This window comes from Zosterops lateralis (genome assembly GCF_965231275.1).
Source record: "Zosterops lateralis genome assembly, contig: HAP1_HAP1_SCAFFOLD_49, whole genome shotgun sequence".
NCBI classification, from domain to species: domain Eukaryota; kingdom Metazoa; phylum Chordata; class Aves; order Passeriformes; family Zosteropidae; genus Zosterops; species Zosterops lateralis.
In genome coordinates, this window is record NW_028154614.1 from 447,484 (window position 1) to 466,487 (window position 19,004).

The window sequence follows — 19,004 nt, forward strand, 5'->3', positions numbered from 1 at the left end:
CCCAGATTTTTCTTAGTTGTCATTCCCAACAATTTTTCCTAGATTTTCCCCCCAAAATTCCTGGAATCTCCTTAAGTTTGGGACCATATCTGGGTGATGTGGTGGTTTGAGGACGACTGGGGCAGTGATCATGAAATTACAGAGTTCTTGATATTTGGTGAAATCAGGAGCTACATCAATAAGACTCTTTCATTGGACTTCCAGAGGGAAGACTTTGGCCTATAAAGGAGACTTATTCAGAGAGTTCCTTGGGAAGCAGCCCTTAAGAACAAAGGAGTTCAGGAAAGCTGGGTGTTCTTCAAAACAGAGATTTTGAGGGCACAGGAACAGACTGTCCCTGTGTGCCAAAAGATGAGTCGACGAGGCAAATGCCCAGCCTGGATAGGCAAGGAGGCTTTGGATGAAGTCAGCTATAAAAAAACTGCAGTGTTGGAGCAGCGGTTATAAATCCAGCCAATGGCCAAACTATGCAGTGATTAACTAGTTCCTGAAACTGCATAGATCTCTACAGATAGCTGTAGCCTGCAAGGTGAAGTGATTGCTCATATTGACGGGTGTCAGTATCTACCAAATGATTTGTTTTGCACAGGCCTTTATTTCTGGAGTCTGCCACGTGAAGGGAAGACTCTTAAAGCCATTGCCAACTATTTTACTGACATGGATGCCTTGCTTTTAAAATTTGCTACCACTGTTGCATCTGAGGGAAGTCTAAGAGGATTCTGTGTAGAAGAAGGAAGATCTATCAGAATTGGGAGGGGGTTGAAAAACAGCTTGGAAAACCACTGAATAAACTTTCTAAAGTTATATCCTGCTGACAATTGCCTACTGCTGAAACCTCAGAGGACTCTTCTGTGACCCTCTGGGTGGGGAGTTTGAGTGCTTAGAAGTGTCATTGTGATGCTGCTACTTAAATGGGTTTTGAATGAATGACATTCTGGTCAGCACACCGTGACTTTAAATGTGCCTAGGGTTTTACTCTTCTCTAGTAAGCAAACTTCTTGTAAGCTCCAGTACAAAGCCTTACTGTACAAGCTTCTTCCCTTGTCTGGAGTATTACTGGCTAATCCAGGTGTTCTGTTGCCCTGAATTTGAAGTATTTGTTGAAGTGGGGAGGAAGGACCTCTTTAAGCAATGACTTTTCTGTTTGTTTGTTTTTATAACTTGTTGGTTCTCACTTCCTAATCTGCTTTTTCAAAAACTTCCCTTTAGTTCATGGTCCAACTGGGTGATCCCAGCAATAGCAGCGATTATCGTGGCCCTGATGTATCGTTCCTACATGTCAGAGTAAGCGCCTTACTGAGAATTCATGCAAGAAGAGAATACATTCTCTGGGAGAAAATATAAACAATCCTAACCCAATGTGTTCATGGACAGAAGCCTGACATCTGAAGAAAAATTCAAGTGTTTCGGAAAACAAAACAATTCTTTTTCTGCTGTGCACTTTTCTTAACGTTGCCTTCTTATATGCTGCTGTGAAGTGATAAAAAGGCACCATTTCTCTTTTTGTATAACACTTTTATTCTCTAATTAATTATTTGATAACTGTATTGGTTTCTGTGGTAGAATATTATTTTGTATGTAACACTGATTCTGGTTATTTCTCTTTAATCTGTAATAGGGTCATTAGACTCTCTTTATGTATACATTTTACAGCTTTAAAAGACTACCAAAACTGTGTACATGTACACAACTTAACTTAAAAAAAAAAAAATCATGTTGTCTTTTTAAATGTAGTATGAATGAAATGCAAGTTAAACGTAATGAATAAAACTGAATGGAGTTATAGGTGCCTGGAAGTGGGTTGGCCCTACCAATCAGCTGTAATGAGCTGGAGGTTTTTTTCCATTTTTTTGGCAACTGCTCTTATAGTTGTTGTAGGTACTCCTACTAGCAAACTGTTCTGTTTGTCTCCCATTGAAAAATGCAGGTGAAATATACATCTCAATGTTTGGCCCAATTGTGTCTGTCTCATTTTCGTGAAAAATAGCTCTTTTTTACAAAAAAGGCAGAAAAAAGTAACTGCTACTGAATAGTACTGTTCCTGCCAAACACTCAGGTGACTATAGAATTTGTTCTGGAACTTTTAGCCTTCGATAAAATCTTCAACTTTGTCAAGTACATTGTGTGGAGAAAAATTGACAAATGAAATCTATTTCTGACTCTTCTGTGATGTGCTATGGTGCTTTACTATGAAGAGGTGACTGTTTTCACTGCTGAATACAAGTACAAGTTTGCATTTTGTGGTGAACATTTTTAGTCATATGTAAAGGATCATGAATAAAAGTTTAATTGCTTACACCTGCTGGCTCAAGCACCTTCATTTCTGAACTTTTTGAAGGCCTTGAAAGGGATGTCCTATTGGGGCACTTCTCAGAAGAGCACTTACAGTAGCTCCCGTCAGCTTCGTATCAAGCACTAACTTTTGTCCTGTTTTTGCCATGGCTTTCCCTCTGAATGTGGTGAAACAGAGTTTAAAACTTCAAGTTTTATTGATATTTTTATAGATAACCTTTAAAAAGGATATAATAACTCAGAGTTGGTATTTAGAATCACGAATCAAGCTTCATTTTAAAAACAATACTTGAGTCCATAAATCTAGTCAAGGCAAAAAAAAAAAAAAAAAAAAAAAGGGGGCCACTTTAGAAAGCTTAGCTTCCCCCCTCCAATAATTTCAGGCAGATAAGTATGTCCACAGCAGCAGATGGAGCAGTGCAATTAAGGTGGACCTGTAATGTGAAACACTTACTGTGAAATGTATTTTTTCCCATGCTGTGTAAGTTGGAGTTTTAATATGATGTAGCATTCTTTTGGTCCTGTATACTGAATATTCATGAAATTCCCTGGAGTAACTATGGAAGCTCAGTCCCATCTAAAAATATTCAAGCTGCCATGTGCAGGGAACTTCCACAATGTGAACCAGAAGCATGTTGAGTACAGACAAGTAGGCAGTGCTTCAAAAACTGATACAAGTAAAAGTACTAATGTTGATGTGCACCCCTCTCCACTGGTGTGGATACAAGTTGTTCCTCAGAGATACACACTCCTTTTGAGTTTTTAAATGTAAACTGATTTTGTAAATGGAGATAGATGTTAACTAGAAAAATGATCACGCTTATTTTCCTTTTTAATACTCTTAAGGTTAGTGCTGCTTTCCTTAGAGGTGTCATATAGAACTTTTTATGTGACTTTAGCTTTTGAGTATGAATAGAAGATAAAGTATATATGGGTGTGGTGAGGAATGAATGACTATGCTATTGTAAAAGCAAGTGAATTAAGGGTAGTCAATGTTTTTACAGTCTGACAGCAAAAAGAAAAGAATATACAGTGCTTTCTTCTCAAAACAAAATCCTTTGTCCACAGATCCAATCTGAAAGTATTTGCTCTAATTGTCTGATAATAAATCTAATTTTTGTTTAAAGAGGCTGGCTTTAGTGGTTGATGCTTTAAATCAGTTGTCATCTTTTATTGTCTACTTGTACAACCTTGTAATGTTTACACTGCCTTAAATTATTTGGGCATTGCATTTTTGGCCTTTATTTGCCTGTCCTCTGTTGTTCACAAGAGTGCACAGTGATGGGGAGCTCCCCCTTAAACGGAGGTGGCCTTGGCTGCTTCTTGGTGTCTGTGGAGTAAAGCCAGCACAACTTGTTCACTTGTTCCCTCGGAGATGACAAGGAAAAATAGTGTGCTGTTCTTTTCTCTGGCTTCCTTGCTCTGTCATGTCGGTCCGACGCCTTTCCCTAGTCATCATGCTGCAGTCAGGATTTTGCAGAATGCTAAAGAGAAGCTGGCAAGGGGGTGAAAGCTAGGCAAATGGAAGCTGATCACAAATTTTCTTCAGAGACAAAAAAAATGCAAAGGTTTTTTTTAAATTTTCTGTATGTTTGACTACTGAGGGTAAAACAGTTTGTAAATCCATGGACATTTGAAGCAAAACTGTTCCTGTATTCTCTGCAAGGCTGGCAATGCCTTAACTGAAACTCAGCGGGAATGAATGAGCTATATCAGTGTGCATAAAACACAGAACAATAATAGTATTGCAGCATTTTCTCCTGAATGTAGAAAAGGATTTCAGAATTGCCATAGAAGGAATGAGAAGCAGGAGGAATCTCATGCTGCTCTATGCTTAGTTCTTAACACCTGTCCACATCTATGGTGAAGGTAGTAACTGATGGATGACGTATTTGAATTCCACTTTACTTTCATACTTCATTACATTTCTTCCTGTGATTTATTCATTATGTGTTGAAATATTTCGGGTTTTTAAGTAGGTGGGCAGACAAGCGCATGAATTAATGAGAAAATGTTGAAATGTTGGATCTTGGTAGATGATTAATGCTGGATTTTCTGTTCTTTCTGAAAACTAGTTAGGCTTGTTCTTAGTCTTCTTACAGATAGGAGTTGCAAAAAGCAATCTTTGATATTTCCTTTGCAAGGTTTTTTAAAGTAGGGACATAAAATGTGACTTTCTAGAAGTGGGAATATGCAGTAGTCCACATTGATGCTGCTAAAACAAAATTCTGAATAGATGTAATTGCACTGCAGTCTCGTGTGTAAGGAAACAGATTTTTACTTTTATTCTGTGTATAATTCCTGTGCCTGTACTTTTGTTCGGTGCACTTAGGCAGACACAGCATAAGTACTGCCCATGGTTGTCAGTTCTGCTTGCTGAAAGTGGCACTGTCAGGCAAGAAGAGTTATGCACAGGAAAGCCTCAGGGAAAGTATTTTTGTGTTTCTGGACAGAACACCAGAGAGCTCCCACAGACCACCAGAGCCCAGGAACTGTACCCAGTAGCACAACTACCACAGAAATTTTCACTCGTTTCACAGACCCTGGTCTGTGGATAAACCTGATTGATCCTGTTACAGGGTGGGAGTGCCGCACTGTGTCTCTGGAGTCCCACCTATTTAGGTCTTGGGTAAATACAGCCGTGTATTGTTTGAAATTAATAGGGGGTTTACCTTTCAGCAGTGGGAAATGTGTTCTGGAAACTGCTTCAAGGTTTAGGAGGACATGAATAGAGAGAAAAAGGTCAGCCAAGCAACGGGTGTGCTTTCCGAAATGACTTTTTTTTTTTTAAAAAAAAAAGAAACATCATTCTCCTGATTTCTGAAGGCAATTGATGCTTTTAGTGTCACTCATCTTAATGTGGGTTGCAGAGATATCCATAAAAGGTGGGTTTTCTGCATAGGTGCTTGAGGGTAGATGTCAAAGAAGAGTCTAACCTGCTGCTTTAGAAGCCTTAGAAGCAGGGTGGTGGACTGGTCTCTGGAAACGAAAAAAAAAATCCTTTCATTTGTAAACTGAGCGGATTCACAACTTGTATTTATTTGGATCCATTTTCAGAGTAGTGTTACAGTTGGTAACATTCTGTGTATCAGTCTGAGGAGAGCAAGCAATTTAAAACCACTCAAGGGAAGTTTGTTCTTGAGCAGTCATGGCTTCTGGGGTCAGAATGAGAAAACCTTTGTTTTATTTTTAGGTGATTCTTTATTACTACTTTTTGACCCGATGGAAGTCACAAAGAAATTTGAAAATGCAGGTTATTATATATTTTGTTGTCATGGTGAGATCTTTAGGCATGAGAATATGGATGAACAAGTGACTAGAATACAAGCTGGGGTGTGCAGACTTAGAGCTAACTCGCTGCTCTCAGGCAGCTCTTAGTCTTGGTTGCATGCAAGATAATTTGTTGCCCCTTTGCTGAAGGCAAGACCATCACAGGCTTGGGAAGCTCAGCATCTATTGGATGTGCCAGCTGAACAGACAAGATTATCCTGCCTCAAGGTCCCAGGAGAGTCTTGATCTGAGATTGTCTCAGATCACATATAACACACATCTACAGGATCAGACTCTTCAAAATTGAAAATTATGTTTTTTCATATAGTAAAATGGTGTCTCCAAATAAATTTCAGCAGGTGAGGAAGAACAGGAATCATGGCTGAAGAAAAAAAAACCCAGTCCCAGAAACAAGGACTGTTGTCCATGATTTTCTTTCCAAGCTCTCTGCCCTAACTGCTAAGTGCAGAGATTTTTACTCTCTTCTCCCTGCTATGAATTGTTGTTTCTACTGGAACGGATGAACTGATTGAATATTTATCCTGATTCTTGGACAAAGTTTTACAGCCTGTGCAGACTCTGGCCTAGTTTAGAATGAGTTTGTGTAAGGGATTTATTGAGCCGTGGTAGACATGCCTCATGCTTTCATGGTCAGCATATCTCGTTTTATTACAATTTGTCTTACATTTTTATACACTTCATAACTAGCTCATACATATTGCAAAAGTATAGCTCCTTACTGGCTCTCAGCCAATGACGCACACGTTGCTAAGTACTAATCCCACTGTTAGTGTTATCCTTATCTTTATGGCTTACTCTACATTCCTCAGGAAGCTTCTGCATTTTGTTAACTAAACCAGATCTGCCTCAATGACACTTTGACCTTTTAAACTTTTACTAGCCGCATAGTATATGTCCTTTGGAACGCAGCCATTCTTCAGTCAGGCTCTCTACATCTCCCCCGTTTTCTTTTACAGCAAGTAAGGCAACATTTTTTGATGTAAATGCTGACATTAACATGCGCTGCAAACATTGCAAAATACAAGGCAAAAGTAACAATAACATAAACAGAATAACTATTCCTACAAGTATAAATTGAACCAAACCCTTAAGCCATCCAGTAAGTCCCCAATCTCCAAGATTAAGTCCAAAAAATGTATCATCTCTGCATAACAGTGCGGTATGTTGCTGCAATTGTTTTATCTTGGCATGGATGGACTCAGAGTTATTTTTTAAGTTCATGCAACAGGGGAATGACGTGGAGCTGCACGTCCTCCTCAGATTTGATGTGGAAGGAGATCCCAAACTGCTTCTGTATTGTTAGCAGCAATGGTGCAAGCGTTATCTGAAGTTTGTGACGCTTTCTTTCTTCCGGACCGCTTTTGTGGATTTGCAGGACGCGTCCATCTAGCAGGAATCCATTGAGAGCCTGTAGGGGTGGAAACACATACATAACCTCTTCCCCAGTAAAGAACCTGAGCAGGGCTTTGCCACACACCAGTTTTAGGGTCTTTATATGTAACATATACAGGAGGGACAGGTGCGGGGTCTTTCTGAAAATGCATCATGACAGGGGGCACATCCCTGTCAGCAAACAGGCAAAGATGATTTAATACAAACAAAGCCCTAAGCAATCTTTCTGCTGGAACGTGTAGATCGGTATATTTTTCTAAGTACCGCTTCAGGGTGCCATTGGCTCGTTCTACTACTGCCTGACCTGTAGGGACATTAGGGATTCCCCTAACATGTTTAATGTTCCAAAAACTAACTAATTTTGCAAATCTCTGACTGGCATAGGCAGGCCCATTGTCTGTTTTGATTTCTTTAGGAACACCCATAACTGCAATACAGCTATGCAGGTGTCTCTCAACGTGCTTTGCTTGTTCTCCTGACTGTGCGGTTGCTCAAATGTAATGACTATAGGTGTCAATTGTAACGTGAATATACTTCAGTTTCCCAAATGCTGCAAAATGAGTTACATCCATCTGCCATAATTGATTAGACTCCAAACCTCTGGGGTTGACTCCTAGGCCAATTCCTTGGCCTCCATTGTGGAAACTACAAGTGGGACATGCTTTTACTATTGCTCGAGCTTCGTTAAGTGAAATTTTAAACTCGCGAGCAAGTCTTTTGGCATTCTGATGAAAAATGCTGTGACTTTCTCGTGCTGCCGTTGTGCGCGGGAGAGGAGCTGGTTGTTGTATTGCTACTAGTTTATCTGCCCTGGCATTGCCTTCTCCTAAACCTTCTTCCAGTTTATGGCTTCGGATGTGTAGTATGGAGTATGGGTGCTGTCGATTCTGTAGTGTTCTCTGTAGCTGCATGAAGAGTTTTCCTAGCTGTGGGTTGTTGACTTCCTTGATGCTCGCATCTTCTATTCTTGACGCAACTCCAACAGTATACATTGAATCTGAGATAACATTTACGGGCTGTGCAAAAGTTTGAAAGGCCCAAATGACCGCCACTAATTCCAAGGTTTGCAGGTTGTCTTGTGGAGTGGCCTGAATAATGTGATGATACCACTGTTCTTGGATTTTCCATGTGACAGCTGCTTTTCGTGATCGTCGTCCAGCATCAGTGAAAACAGTAAGCGCATTCGGGATAGGCTTATCCTCCCGAAGAGGTTTAACAATCCACTGCCATTGTCCTAACTATTGCAAATGCTTCGGGGCCAGCGGTGCTGAGGTGATGTGGCTAGGAGCATTAAGCAGGGCTTCCGCAAGTTCTGAAGAATTAAGAAGATACCAGTCCATTGTCGCCTTGTGTCGCGGTGCACTCCTGACGTATGTGTCTGGTACGTCCACATCGAAAACACTTCATCCGAGCTCCTGTGGGAGCTGGACGGCGCTGCACTGCTGGGGCCTGAAGGGGTGCAAGGGCAGCTAATACCTGTTGATGAGCCTGTGCCTGATTATTCAGACCTTCACTTATCTTTTCCCCTATTTTTTCTAATGCCTGTATCATAAAAACTTGACTGCCAGCCGGGAGTGCTGCAGCCTTGTCTAACAAGTCAGGAACAGTCCAATCTCCTGGTGCAGTCGAGATAAGGGACCGGGTGGATGAATTTCCGTTCTGAATAACACATTGTTTCAGGATTGCATCACGCATGTGATCAGCAACGCCTGCTTTGGATAAAGCAGTCATAATCTTATCTACAAATGCACCAAGAGGTTCCTCGCGACCTTGTTTAATTCCCATATAGATGGGGAGACCTCCCGGATCCCGAACTTTATCCATGGCTCTTTTTGCAACCGTCATAGCCTCTCTAAGCTTTTCCGGTCCTAACGCAGCCTGCTGTTCTAAAGGAATGTGGTTACCATCGCCCATGAGCTCATCTAATGTAATTCCCTGAAGAGGATCTCCCGCAGGGCGCGGCAAAGCAACAGAAGCGGCTGCTTCCTCTTTCCAGCGCGCCTCAAAAAGTATTTTCTGGTGGGGGGTATATATTAAACGAGCTATGCCTTTAATATCTCCGGGCAACAAGACCGTAGAATTAAAAAGATAATCTAACATCTGTTTTGCGGGCTCGCTGGTGACCCCAAACTGAGCTACGGTGGCACGGAGCTGTGCTAGCAGTTTCCAATCTAACTGTGTCACGTCCGCTCTTGGGGGCGCCCCTTGCCGCTGGTGAAAAATGACAGGGAACGCCAGCGACATTGCCGGAACTTGTTCCTGGGCCGCTGCTGCCAGATCTAAGTCGCCGTCATTAATGCCTTGCTTAGCCAACGCTGCCCATGCCTCCCTTCTCTTTTTTGCCTTAGCCTCCGCGATATCCGACAGGGCACCGGGGAACGGCTCCGTGGCATTACTGGGAGGGGGGGGTGGTCCGAGCGGAACCGGAACGGCAGATGGGAGTACCGGCGGCAAGCCGGACAAGGCTGACGGTGGGACCGGCGCGGGAACGGCAGGATTATAAGAAAAGGGGGGGGGCTGACGGAGAAGCGGCAGGATTATCAGGAAAAGGGGGAGCTGGCGGGGGAGCGGCAGGAAAAGGGGGAGCTGGCGGGGGGGCCTCTGGGATTTCTACTGACGCGAACATAGGGGGATTAGGTGCGGAAGGATCGTAGTCCCGGTTTCGCGCCTGCGCTAACCGAGCGCTTTCCGCCGCTCGTTTTTCCGCCTGAACCAGAAGTAACGCATTCTGCACTACTTTCCAAAATTTACTCATCTTTTTTGCTGGCTTATCATCATCTAACACTAAATCCCACAAACGATCTCCGTATCTGCGCCACTCAGCTAAATCATGAACACTATGAGGGTCTGAAAAGAACCCGTACGAGAGCGCATGCGCCAAAAGCGCTGGCAGATCTTTATCTAAATCTACACCCTTAATATCCCGCTTCCTAAGAAAAGTAGTAAAAAGTTCATACGCCGCTTGCCTGTCCATGCTTACTCGGTACCGTTGCAACCCTCAGGCTTCGGCAGCGCGTATCGGCAGAGAATACCGGTGTATTCCTCTGGGCGAAGTGGCCTGACGACTCCTTCCGATGAAGCAAGGCGCAGCGCCGAGATCCGCCGTCTTAGTGACCTGAACCCAACACAGCTCTTTTAAGAGGGAAAGGGGAATTGGCTATTCGGGCGCCAATTGTAAGGGATTTATTGAGCCGTGGTAGACATGCCTCATGCTTTCATTCTAAAATTATAAATAAGCCTTCTATAATTCTAAAAAACACACTGAACACAAACTCTGTTTGACAATTGTCATGCACATTATTGAGAGATTTGAGGTATTTCTGAAGAGAAAAGGCACCAGCAAAGTTGTTGAATCCAGAGGCACTGCACCGTAGGAACATGTTAGCGGCCTATGGAAGAAAAAGATACATTTCAGTGCAACTATATTTTCTAAAGCTCTAAATTGGGTTGGCTTCAAGATAGGCACATATTCGTACTGCCTGAAATCCCTCACTTCACTGTCACCACTTAGCCATCTCCTTGGAATTTGAAAGGCAGGAAGCCAGCAGCTGTGCAGCAGCAAACTGTCTCTTGTGTAGGGAAGGAAGCAAGTTTTACTACTACAGCACTGGCCACAGTGAAGACAACCACCGGAGAGAAACCATGACAGTGGTCCAAGTAGAGTGAAAAAACAAATCAATCTCCAGGTCAGAAATCTTAGCCTTTTTCTACATATAAAAAAGGGCTACCCAATTTAAAACTAAGACTTGGGCAAGTATTTTGGAATCAAGGACGTTCAACATGTTATTTTGTTCCTTTGTTCAATCATTCAAGGGCTTAATGTGAATATCATGAGTCCCTAGGAACCAAGTTACCAACTTACACAAAGGTTTGAACCGCACTGTTGAAAGACTGCGGCTTCGAGTCATCTGCAAGATGAAGAGAAAAGGAAAATCAGGTGTGCTAAAGAACTGTACCCAAGAAAGCCATCTGGGGACCCATCAACATTCAGAAAATCTGCATGTATCTATCAGTGCAGCTCTACTGTTACAAAGTTCAACAACTTTCTAGGGTTTTTTTCACAGCCTGCACACACACAAAAAATTGGGCCCTACCCAAAGCCTCTCACATTTCCAATATTCCCATTTTAAGTTGAGGGCACCTATCTCCATTTAGTAAGATGGGAAAAGAACTAGAAAAATATACACATTTTTTACAGAAATAATTAAAAATGTTGTGTAACCATACCATATGCAGAACTTGCTAAAGTTTCATATAGCTTAGTTGTACCACCTTCCCTTCCTGCTCACCCTACACTTATTTTCCACTCCTTTGATGCATTTAGAAAATTAGGAGTAAATTTAGGTTACTAATTCTAGGAGGTAGGACCTATGTGTTGTATATGTACTCCAAAATGACTGAACTACTTCTAGATGATCCAATTATTTATTCAGAAGGGCACTAAAACAAGGGGAGTAGGCAGAAACCATTCCAAGATACACAGTTGATACTTTTGAGAATTTAACTATGATCTGCTTCTCATACAGTATCTCTACTGATCATTATACCAGGCAATAACTACCTGTAAGTTCAGCTTCACCTCATTCAAGATCATCGAGCAAAGGCATTTATTCCCAGTGTTGAAATGAATATGTGGCATACCAGCATTTTGAACAGGTTGCCTATATTCCTCGTAAAAATACTTGATGCTGTTAACACTACAAACATTCAGCTGAGGCTTACTTGACCAGGCACAAGACGACGGCCACAGCTGCAGCTTCTGCTTCTAAGTTTGCTTCTGCGATAACACTACAAGAGAAGAGTTTGAAAAACCTCTTCTGAGAGAGAAGGCTTAATAAAGACAGACTCTGCAAGCAGACTTGCCATGCTGGAGACAAAGTTTGAGGAAAGAGAGGAAACACAGTAAGCTTTCTCCTTAGAACAGGCTCTGACAACAACCATACATCTGCATAATTAATACACTAGGGAAAATGGAACTGTTCATCCTATGTACAGGATAAGGCACTAAAACCTAATTGATATTTGATATACTACTCCACCCATATAGGGAACAGTTAAAAACTTATATTTTTAAATTTTAAAAACAGTGTTGAAATCCACTGACTTCCCTTAACGTATTCCTTTAACAAAATACATACCTGAACCATTTTTCTAGTGACTACTTCTCCCTTCACAAGTACAGTACCATTTTCCATCAGAGCAGGCCAGACCACAAAGGGAGCTGTGAAATCTGAGTCACAACTACGATAGTACCTGTTGAAACAAACAGTACAACATATGTCTGCATACAAGTGCCAAAAGACAAGTACGTTTCAAATCATCAGTGCTGATAAAAAGCAGCTACAGTGCTAGTGTCTTTTCACATCACAAAAATACGTATTCTTTATGTGATCCTGTAAAAGAAATGGACTTGGAAGACAGACTTAGCAGAACATACTATTTACTTATACTGACAGACATTCTAATAAAGCCATCTCACACTTCAGAAGGCCACTAGACCTTACTTTTTGCATAAGCCTCACACAAACCAGGGCCTCTCTGTCCACTGACAGATTACACCTTCTGAGCAGCAATTTGGCAGACAGAGTCATCCCCTCTTCCTGTAATACCTTGCTAAAACAAGCTCCCTATAAAGGACATTGCAGAAATACTCAACTATAAAGTTACTTCCTAGTATCTTATGAGACATGAGGCAACTTGATTAGCAAGATCCTCATATATTGATAATGAAACGGTGACATTTTAGCTATGAAAAATTAATTCAGAGGTATGTATACTACCTTTCCAAGTCTGGAATATTGGCTAAATAACACATCTGGCTTTATGGATTCAAACTCAGAACAAATACCAAATAGCAATTTTAAAAAAAAGTTAAAAGCCGTGCATCTATACTTTAGTAATGTATTACAATAGCAAGTTATATAAAACAATGTTGTACCCTGAGGCATGAAGCAAGGCATAGGGTACAATGATGTTTACCTGGCCCTTTATAGAATGCTATCACACAATAAACAGAGATATTTTAATTTCTACAAGTTTTGCTCCATCTCTGTGTGCCATATATACATGCTATACATGTAAAGATACACATATGCCACATTTATCTAGATAGATAGACAGAAAGATGGGAGTATGTGTCTCCCACAGCAGCACACAAAAACATATTAGATGTGTTTTTTTAAGGCCATACACACCAAATAGGTGGAGAAGGCATCCCAAGACTATACCACAGTGTTGGTGCTTTTTAATCAGGCCAATAGCTTTGAGTGTCAAAAGCTAACTTTCCCATATTTGAATAGGATCTTTGAGTAGTCCTGTATGACTTTGCACTCTCCTATCAAGAGTCTACTTTCATCTTCTCTCTTTCTCTCCTTGACTTCTCAAGCTCTTCACCACCTGGGTCCCATTCTATTCTAAATTGTATTACTGGAAACCTCCTTAGTGATGTAAGGTTTTTTGCTTTTGAGAGCCATTTTTTATGACTTATCAATCCCATGAATTTTCTAGACAATATGGAAGCACCCTGTTCTCTGCCTGCTAAAAAAGCAGCTTGATCCAACAGAAAAAAAAACAAACAAACAAACCAAACCTATGCCATGGTGTGAATTTTTTTAAAACAAAATTCACATTTTTAAAAGGCAGATTTGGTTTTGCTCAGCTCTTAACCAGAAGAGGTGGGACCATATTAATACTTGTATGTTATACAGCAGCTGCAGCCTGGAGGTTGCGGCAAACATGTTGATCCCAGTAACATCAACTGCCAGATCTCAGTAAATATGACTTTTACAGAACAGGCCAGTAAGGAGGAACAAAGATGCAAACATCTTTAAAAAGGCAGATAGAGACTAAACAGGGAAATCTGATGATCATTATCTTCTTAAATGATAAATTAAATATGCTCTTGAGACTGAAGTTTATCCAGAAAATTGCTCTGCTGTTCACTAAAAAAATTGTTAACACTTGTGTACATGCTGGCATTTATACACTATCCTAAACCTTAAAGATATACCAAATTCACTACAGGCCAGGGGTTTTTGCCCAAATTAATGTTTAGAAATCTTAAATTTTTATATTAATTAGGAAACAAGTAGGCTACACAACATTTAATGGTAAGAGTCTGACTGAATATAAAGATTTCTTACATTCTCCTGTTGAAAAGTTCTCTATCAACACCGGAGGCAACATCCAGAGGAGGACAGAGTGTCTGCATTTGAAATGCCAAACAGTCATCGTCCTCGGGGAGGAAATCTTCTGGGTCGGGGCTGTCTCGGTCTTCCCAGGGTGGCAACTCTTGCATCTCAATCTCTTCCAGTGGGGGAACTGTTGCCCACACGTTGTTGATGCTGAGGGATGTCGTTGCTGCAGTGATGGCTTTTCGGGTGTAGCGGCGAATTATTCCAAATGCGATTCCAATTAAAAATAATAGTAATAACACCAGGAGTGCAGTCTTTATGGCTGAATTGACCCAGCCAGAGAGTCCCCAGTCTCCAAATAGTTGATCAAACCAGTCCTTGGTCTCCTGCTTTATATCATGAACCATGTCCTGGATCTTCCTGATGGATTGTCGGACATTCTCAGCCCTGGAGGACAAATTGAAACAGCAAAGACCCTCAAACTCCTCGCACGTGTGATGGTGGAGGAGTAAGAGGTAGTCTATTGCTGCCCGATTCTGCAGCGTCGCCTTCCTGGTTATTTCCTCGTCGGCTAGGAGATCAGACAAAGCGGAAGACGTAACGTTCGCCTGCTTAGCAACCCAACACTCCAATCGACCTAATTCTCCCAGTGATTTGGCAACTGATACCCAGGGCAGAAAAATAGTGATGGCAGTCGCCTTTGCCTGGGACCAGTGGATTACGTCAGATTCACAATCCGGGTCGAGGTCGGTCAGGTCTCTTTTTTGGATTGTGTGAATTGAGGTATTCTTAACAATCCAATCCATAATCATTGTTTTGTTTGGGGCGAGCAGGCTCAATCTTCCAAGGGTACAAGGACCTCCGAGAAGGCGAGAGGGGATGCCAGTGAAAGCCCTGTCGCCGCATATGAGGAAAAGACCTTTAGGAAGGGTGAGGGGCTTATGGGACAGGGTGGAAGCCATTTTCACATGTGCAGTTTGTTTACACCATGGGTTAGTATAATACACCTTTTTTTCGGGCAAAAAATGATAAAATCTTTCTTCTGAGGGAATGGGAACATAAACAAACTGAACGCAAAATGTGGCCGGGGAGGACCCCAGGAGTTCCAGCTCCTGGGGCTCATCAGGAGAAACAGGGAGGACATTTGACTGAATCCAATTTTTCCAGAGGGTAAAGGAGTTGGTTATTGGGTAGGGAAGGGAGCGATCAACGCTATAATGGCGGCTATACTCTGGGAAGGGCTTCTCATTAAAGTTGGTCTTCCACCACAAGAGTTCAGGGGGGAGCTCTGACTCTTGGGACGGGATCCCCACCAGGCACGACGCTATCGGGTCCTTCGCCGAGCCCTGGGACAGGCAGATGTGATCCTGTCCCATGGCTCGGGCGAGTGTCCTCCAGACATTAGCCTTGGGCTGAGGGACGACCCAGGATAGGGCCGGACCAAGGACTGCGAGGACTGTGGCCAGATGAAACAGGCGTTGTCCTCCTGGGGCTCTCAGGTGGAGGTTGGCTGGGTCCTTCTGCAACTTAAACAGACAAAAAGAAACAAATTAACCAAAAAGCCATTGAGGAATGGGGAAGTTAGGAGCGGACCCTTCTCTCCTCACCGGACGCACGGGCTTTCTCTTCCTCCTTAGGGCTACATGTTTCACTTGCTGGTCCACTTTTTCGGAGGCCTTGGGGATATAAGGACGTACCCACTTGGCCGGAACCCATTTGGGTCCTCCAGGCGACGCAACACAGGCGTATCCGCGCCCCCAAGTGATTAAATCCATCGGTCCTTCTACCCTCATGGTCTCCGGGTCTTTGACGAGGACGGGCGGTTTTGATTCCAATTTCAAATTTGGACTCCCTCCGAAATGTCGAATGATCGGGGGATTCATACATTCAAATGAGCAATTTAGAAAATTTATTGTGTAGAGTGCCCTGGCAAGTCGAATTTGGGGCGTTTCCAATTTAGCAATTTGGCCCTGTTGGTTGAGGACTCTTTTGATATTTTGGTGTATCCTCTCCACAATTGCTTGGCCTGTCGGGGAGTAGGGGATGCCGGTCTTGTGTTCTACTCCCCATTGCTGGAGGAAGTTGCGGAAATCCCGTGAAACATAACTCGGTCCGTTGTCTGTTTTGATGACTCGCGGAATGCCCAGAAAGGAGAAGGCTTGAAGGAGGTGTTTGATGACATCCCCTGCTTTCTCCCCTGCGTGGGCAGAGGCAAAGACTGCTCCGGAAAACGTGTCCACCGAGACATGGACGCACTTCAGCCTCCCAAACTGGGAGACGTGAGTAACGTCCATCTGCCACACCTCGTTGCTGCTCAGCCCTCGGGGGTTGACCCCGGCATGCAAGGTGGGTACTGCATGCTGCTGGCAGCTGGGACAGGTCGCCACTATTGCCCTGGCCTGATCACGGGTCAGGTGGAATCCCCGGACCAGACCTGGTACATTTTGGTGAAACAGCTGATGGCTGAGCTTGGCCTGTTGAAACACGTCAGGCAATGGGGCCTTAGCGACAGGGGCAGCGAGAGCATCCGCCCTCCTGTTACCCTCCGCTATGAACCCCGGTAAGTCCGTGTGCGACCTTGTGTGAGCCACGTAGAATGGTTGCTCTCGGTGGGAGACTAGCTTTATCAGCTTCGAGAGCAAACTAAACAATGCAGGGTTGGACACCTCTTGCAGTACTGAATTTTCCGCTCTAGATACTACCCCGGCAACATAACTTGAATCTGTAACCAAATTGAAAGGTTCAGAGAACCTCTCGAAGGCCCTGACGACTGCGGCCAACTCAGCAATCTGAGGGGATCCCTCCACCTCAGCGACATCACACTCCCACTGCTGAGTTTGAGGATCCTTCCAAGTCACTACCGACTTATGGGATCCTCCGGACGCGTCTGTAAAAACAGTCAGGGCATCGAGCGGCCTTTTGCTCTGAACACTTCTTAAACTCAATTTGAATTGTGAGTCCAAATTGAAAATTTTGTGGGCTGGCCGAGTTATTGAAATTTGGCCAGTGTAGCTGTCTAGAGCGAACTGCAATGCTTTGTTGTCCTGAAGCAGGTGCTCCAACATTGCTTTTGAAATTTGGCCCGTACTTATCCGAATCGGCACGTGGATCACTTCAAAGTCGCATCCGGCCAGGTCTCTAATCCGGACTCTGGCCTTCCGGATCAGCTCCGCCATGAGCTCCTGTGGGCGACTCATCCTTTTGGACCGGTGGTGGCTAAGGAAGACCCACTCAATGATGATGAGTGGATCCCTCCCGCCGCGGTCCTTCCGGGGCATGTTGGTCACCCCGCTGTCCCACTGGAAGATGACTCCGTGGAGGTGTGGCAGGTTACCTAAAATGATAAAACGAAATGGCAAATCAGGACGGTACCGATTTGCTTGTCTGGTGGACAGTAGTTCCTGAACCTTTTCCAGGGCTTTCCGTGCCTCCGGGGTGAGGGACCTGGGGGAACTCAGCCCCTCTCCCCTCTTCAATAAATTGAAAAGGGGCGCCAGGTCCTCGGTGGTCAGACCCAGCCAAGGCCTCACCCAGTTCAAAGCCCCACACAGCTGGTGCACATCCGCTAGAGTCTTGATGTTTGTGTTTATAGCCAATTTTTGCGGAACAATGGTCCGCTTATTAATTTCGAGACCGAGGTATTTCCACGGTGGCACCCTTTGAATTTTGGCTTCCTGCAACTCAAACCCTGCAGCAACCAGTGCAGTCACTGTCAGGTCAAGCGCTTGTGCCAACAGGTCGTCGCTGGGGGCGCACACGAGTACATCATCCATATAATGGTAGATGATGGCCTGGTGTGCGGCTGCACGTACGGGGGTTAGCAAGGAAGATACGTACCACTGACAGATGGCGGGAGAATTTTTCATTCCCTGCGGTAGCACCTTCCAGTGGTACCTCTTCCTTGGGGCCTCTCGGTTGATGTTAGGTACCGAGAATGCAAACCGTGGGGCGTCGTCAGGATGCAGAGGAATTTGAAAAAAGCAATCTTTGATGTCTATCACTGCCAATTGATAATTTTGGGGCAACATGGCGGGGGAAGGCATCCCTGGTTGTAGAGAGCCCATGTCCTCAATTACTTCATTAATTTGGCGAAGGTCCTGGAGAAGCCTCCACCGGGTCTTATCCGCTTTCTGGATAACGAACACCGGAGTGTTCCATGGAGAGTTGGTTTCCTCCAAGTGACCTTTGCGGAGCTGCTCCTCCACGAGTTCGTTCAGCACCTTCAATTTTTCTTTGGACAGCGGCCATTGCTCCACCCAAACTGGCGAATCAGTTTTCCAATTCAGTTTCTGAGTGGGGCGCTGCTCAATGGCCGCAGCATAAATACATTTTGGGGAGTCCGGTAATCCAATTATGGCCCCCCATTGGGACAGGACATCTCTACCCCACAGGGGTGTCTTGTATTTCAAAACAAAGGGCTTAACATTCGCCAATCGCCCTTTGGACCCCTTAATTTGTACCATGTGCTTCGATTTTTTAGCCAATTGAAGGCCTCCTACACCCTCAACTTGCTCTGCCACAGTTTGTAATGGCCACTGTGACGGCCACAGGTGTTCGGGTATGACCGTCACGTCCGCCCCCGTGTCGAGGAGACCTTTGATGGTGGTGGTCTCCTCACTCACCCTTAACTTGCATACCTCCTCAGGTCGGTCCTGTGTGATATGCATGACCGGTCTTACTTGGGGGTAGCAAGTCCTGCAATCGCCCTCCGGACACACTCTTTCTGGCAGCGATGCTATGGCTTGGGCGATTATTTGTCCCTTTGACAGATATGTGGGTGGGTTCGTGCAGCGAAGCCAGAGTTCAAACCACTCGGGATCCGAGGGAGTGGTTTGGGGTACAATCTCTATCTCTGGCGGGGTGAACTTGCAGTCCCCAACGACTACATATGTTGTG

General features: G+C 43.9%; 1 protein-coding gene and 1 pseudogene across 2 annotated transcripts in view; one reads left to right on the forward strand and one right to left on the reverse strand.

Moving 5' to 3' along the window:
- The window catches only part of LOC310923348, a 45,162-nt pseudogene extending 35,048 nt beyond the window's left edge, over positions 1-10,114 (forward strand). Inside the window, exon 2 of the transcript in view lies at positions 9,978-10,114. The product of the transcript in view is annotated as an uncharacterized misc_RNA (transcript). The remainder of the gene's footprint in view (positions 1-9,977) is intronic.
- The window catches only part of LOC310923362 (serine/threonine-protein kinase PAK 3-like), a 288,333-nt gene that overhangs the window by 150,088 nt on the left and 119,241 nt on the right, over positions 1-19,004 (reverse strand). The window lies entirely within an intron of this gene.